The sequence below is a fragment of the Tupaia chinensis genome, unplaced genomic scaffold (genome assembly GCF_000334495.1).
Source record: "Tupaia chinensis unplaced genomic scaffold, TupChi_1.0 Scaffold000450_1, whole genome shotgun sequence".
NCBI classification, from domain to species: Eukaryota; Metazoa; Chordata; class Mammalia; order Scandentia; family Tupaiidae; genus Tupaia; species Tupaia belangeri.
The window spans coordinates 931382-936496 of record NW_006159956.1 but is presented as its reverse complement, the minus strand read 5'-3'; the positions used below and the strand labels follow the sequence as shown (position 1 = coordinate 936496).

Sequence of the window (5115 nt, the reverse complement as noted above, 5' to 3'; positions counted from 1 at the left end):
CGTTCCACAGGCCCAAGTGCATAGGCCCACGGCGAGCAGCAGGTGGAAGGCATCGAGACGGACATGGAAGTCAAGTTGCGTTTATCTCCAAGTTGTGTTTTCACATTGGAGACCCAGTGGTCTCAGCAGTGAAGTGGGAGAAGAAGACTATCTACATGGGACTGTTTTCTCTTTCTCTCTCTTCTAAAAATTCACCAGAGAGGGGACATGGCGTAATGGTTAAGATGCTGGATACTCCCACATGGCCAACCATGGTTCAAGGCCCAGATCTCGGACCTGGTGGCTTGCTTTCTCACTTTCTGTGTGTGTGTGTGTGTGTGTGTGTGTGTGCGTGCGTGGGCGTGTGTGTGTGTCTTTCCTGTCAAATTAAAATAAACGAATGAATAAATACAAATTAAATAATTCTTGAAAAAAACGTTTGCCAGAGGATGGGACCAGCAGATGGCGTAATGGTTACATCACTGGACTCCCATGTAGTTGACCGCGGTTCGAGTCCAGGACCCGGCGGCTTAAAACTCACATCAGGTGCATGTGCGTGCATGTCTAAGATCTCAAGAGGAGTTGGAGGAGAAGGTTTTGTGGTGTGGCCAACACCCCAGGGAATGATTTCTTGCTTTCTATCTCTCTGTCTCTCTCTGTCTCTCCAGTTGAGGGTGCAGGAGGTTAGACTTGTGGGGAAGTGAGGAAAGGACACATAGCTGACCAGAGGGTGCATGAGCTCATAGAGAGACGGAGAGCGAGGACAGGGAGAAAGCACCCTCCTTTGGGGTGTGGTCATACTACAATCCTTTCTCCTCCATTTCTACATCCTGTGAGGATTTGGGGCACACATACGTGCACAGTGTGTTTTACAAGCCTTCGAGTCTAGGATTCAAGCCACCATCAGCCATTCGGGAAGCAGATCCCAATCCACTAAGACCACGGGGCAACCCTCGTAAGATTGTTTTGAGGATGGAATTAGTTCGGATCATATGTACATCACTTTATATAATTAAAGAAGAGTCCTCAAAACATAATGAAAGCTGTTAAAACAAAGTGTTAGCTGGTGTTAGTTTTGACCAAGAAAGTTTCAACTCCTAGAATTTTCCAATGAACTGATTTTGAGTGGGAGAAAAGCATCTAAGCATATACTTTTGGGGTGTGTGTATGTGTGTGTGTGTAGGTGTGTGTAGGTGTGGGTGTTGTGTTCATCTCCTTGAGATACAAGCCAGCTCAGGGCTTACCCATACGGGCACTTCTCCCATCACAGACCTAACGTGTGACAGAGTTCCAGGTGAACTCTCCACTTTCGCCTGTGTTATGTTATTATCCTCGCGATAATCCTGCAGGCGAGGCATAATTGTCTCCATTTGACAAAGGAGTAAAACCGGGCCCAGGGAGGTCAACAACTAAAATTCGCACGGCTCTGGCTACATCTGCGTGCACAGGCATGTTCAGTGCTACTGTGTACATTGCTGCAATGTCCCCTGTGTGTCTGTGTCAGTCACACGTGAGTGACGCTATGAGGAAGTGCGCCCGGGGGGAGACTGCTAAGCGAGTGAGTGAACAGGACTGGAAAGGGGAAGATGCCCGGGAGAGAGCAACGGTCCATGTACCCCAGCTCCTGGAGTGCAGGAGCCCCACTTTCCTCTACAGTGTGTTCCCAGAGCCCAGTGCAGAGGAAGGAAGTACTCAGTGAGAGGTGGAGGGCTGAGTCCAGTATGAGGGTGCTTCAAAACCTCCATGGAAATGGAATTAAAGAGTTACTTATTTCATTTTTATTTATTATTACTATTATTTTAATTTGCTACAGGGCATGTGCGCTCACCAGAGACAGTGAGAGAGAGACAGAGAGAGAGAGGGAGAAAGTGAGAAAACAGGCCCCAGGTCCGGGACTCAAACCGTGATCAGCCATGTGGGAGTCCAGCTCCTCAAGCACCGCACCACCTGCTGGCCCCACAAGAAAAACAGAATTAAAACATGAGCTCATTTTGGTACAGACGTTTCTTGGAATCCATGCAAAACTGTTTCACCATATGCATTCCGTGTGCACTCTCTGAAGACCTCTCTATATAGTATATGGTCAAAATGACTCTCAAAAATCTTTTAAATGGCCCATGTATGCATCCAACAAATATGAATGAGATACCTACTGTGTGCAGGTGCCTGTGCTAGCCCTAAGGTGAGGTGGGGATCAGCTGGGCAAAGTCCCTGTTCCCGTGAAGCAGGGCGTCACAAAAGGTGAATGCTAAACTAACAGTTAACATGAGATGAGTGATTACTATAATGTCACGTGGAGTTTAGGGCTAGGTAGAAAAAATAAGACATCTGGGACCAGCAGTTGGCATAATGGCTATGTCGCTGGACTCCCATGTAGTCGACCGTGGTTCGAGTCCCAGACCCGGTGGCTTAAACTCACACCAGGTGCATGTGCGTGCGTGCCCAAGATCCCGAGAGGAGAATGGAGGAGAAGGGATTGCAGCGTGGCCATCCGCCTTGCGTGGGGGGGGGTGTGTGTGTGTGATTTCTTGCTTTCTATCTCTTTGTCTCTCTCTGTCTTTCTGGCAAGCACACGTGTCCTATAGCAAAATCCTCTTAAAAAAAAAAAAAGACATCTAAGGAAACAGAAAGTGATAGGTAGGAGTAGGGGGCTTCTTGACATAAGGAGGTCAGAGGAAAGTTTTCTGAGGGGGTGACATTTGAACAATGACTGAAACAACTGGGCCAGCCCAATGCACAGTGGTTGCGTGCTGAGTGGAGGGAGCCGGATCCCATACAGCCAGCAGATGTCCGAATCCCAGCCTGGTAGCTTGACGAAAGTGCTGGGCACAGGTGCGTGCATGCCCAAAATCTTGGAATGGAAGAAAGAATTGCTGTATAAACAGATCCTACTAGAAGGACTCTCTCTCTCTCTCTCTCTCCCATATGCTCTCTGGTATTTAAAAAAAAAAAATTGAGGGGCCAACAGATGACATGGTGGTTGGGGCACTGGACTCCCACATGGTCAACCATGTTTTGCGTCCCAGATCTGGCAGCTTGCTTTCTCACTTTCTCTCTCTCTCTTTCTGGTCAAATTAAATAATAATGATGATGATAAATAAAATAAATAATTCTTTTTAAAAAATGCAAAGAATGGAGGAGACAAGTTATGCAACCATCTGAGCAAATGTGACTACTCTGGGCAGAAGCAACAGTGAGTGCCAAGGGCCTGGGGTAGAAACAGCTTGGAGTGTGCGGAACCCATCATCCCCATACACGGGGTCTAACGGTCTCCCCCTGTCTGATAGTATCTGCTCTCTACCAGACCCCTGGGCTTCCTTTCTCCTCCTCTCCCTCCCCTCTTCTCCCTTTCTCCTTCCCCTTTTCTTGCGCTGAATCACAATGACCTCTGCAACGTAACGTCTAGAGACCATTTCACCCTCGCTCTTCGGCCCCCAGGCTCTTCCCTTCAGCAGTGGTGAGGCAGACAATCCTCACCAGGAAGAGAAATCCATGGCTTGCTGCCTTTGCCAACAACAAAAATGTTGGAGAGTCACGTGACAAAGCTGTTGCCATGGTTATATTTCACATGGACCACCTGGAAGGAGCCAGGGTGTCTCTGTCTGTTGGTGATCACACCAGTTCTGCCAAGTCCGCTCCTCCGGTCACCACACACGGGCTACCAGTGTCACACTTGACGCAATCTGTAATCTCGCCAGTCTCCAAATCAGTCCGAATGGCGTCGTCAGAGGAGGGATTCCTTTTGTGCCCATGAAGATTTTTCTCACTTTGCACAACTTGTCCTTGGCCTCCCTGGACAGCAAAGCGACCCTTGGTGTCATAAATAAGACGGAAATTCTCTCCAGTCTTGTCAATGCTGGTGACATCCATAAAGCCAGAAGGGTAGGCTGTGTCTCTCTGCCATCAACCTTAACGAACCTGCACGCAGGTCTCCTTTACTCCGTCGCCTGTTAAGGCAGACTCGAGTCTGTTCCCTAGGGAAGTGACAAGAGCAAGACATTCTCTCAGCTCGTGGGGCCCAGTGGGTGGATGAGGAGCAGACCTACGGCTCAACTTACCCAGCATCCAAAGCTGTGGAGCTGCTACCCGCTTCAGACGCTCCTCAGGACCCTGAGCCACGGCTTCCCTAGGAACAGAAAGAGCCTGGGATTCCTTTTCAATGTCTCCCCACCCAGTTAAGCTGCCAGCACCTGCAGCTCTCCTTCTGCAGGTCACCCCCAGGGTGCTGAGGCCACACAGAGGCAGGAAGCAGGAAGTGCCTGGGAATTGACAGGTCCCCACTCCCCACCCCCTAGCCTTGATCCAGTGCCTGGGGAGCGGGGGAACAAATGTTGAATATTGACTTGGGCACCAGATCCCCTGCAGGGTCAGGCTAGGCCAGCCCCTCTCCCTCTGCTGGGTGTCCCCCCATTATCAGTCCTGCCTCACCAGTTCCTTTAGCATTTTCCCCTGGGAGGACTTCTTCACTACGTCACTGGCACGTGACTATCCAACACAAACACACGGTAGGCAATGCTGCCTGACGTATGGCGAATGGAGCTATATCCACCCGCCGAACACCGCTTCCCATGTTTTCAACAATGGAGAATGCTACGTGCCCCAGATTCATGTGTCAGCCATTATCATGGGATGAAGTGGCTGAAAATTTAATGGGATTATGGTGTTGAAAGGCGGGCCTTTTGGAGGTGTCTAGGGCTGTGTTCTCATCTGAAAGCCCGATCTCATCTGAAAGCTCATCTGAAAGTCCTACTCCACGCTCGTGGGTAGTTGACAGGATTCAGATCCCTGCGGTTGTAGGACTGAGGTCCTAGAAGCTAAGCACCATTCCTGCCACTTGGTTCTTGCTTCTTTTATTTTTTTTTTTAAGTTTATTTATGTCTTTTTTTCCCCTGGGAGAGAGAAAAAGAGATAGGAACTCCCAACATTGTCTTCACGCCATGATCCACCCCCCCAGCTCAACCAGCCCAGATCAGACTCGCACACGTACACTGTGTGCTCAGGGAGGTCTGAGGACATGAACCCAGGACCTAGCCTATGTGGGTCCAGTTGTGTTGCCACTGCAACACTGCCTGGCCCCTAGTTTACTTTCTCAAAGCCAGCAAAACAATTCTGCTGCTTTGAAACTCTCTCTTCAGG

At 49.4% G+C, this 5115-nt stretch overlaps 1 pseudogene; it reads right to left on the bottom strand.

Annotated features, from left to right (window-relative positions):
• Nucleotides 1-3427: 3427 nt before the first annotated feature.
• The window catches only part of LOC114009057 (40S ribosomal protein S4-like), a 5179-nt pseudogene continuing 3491 nt past the window's right edge, over nt 3428-5115 (bottom strand).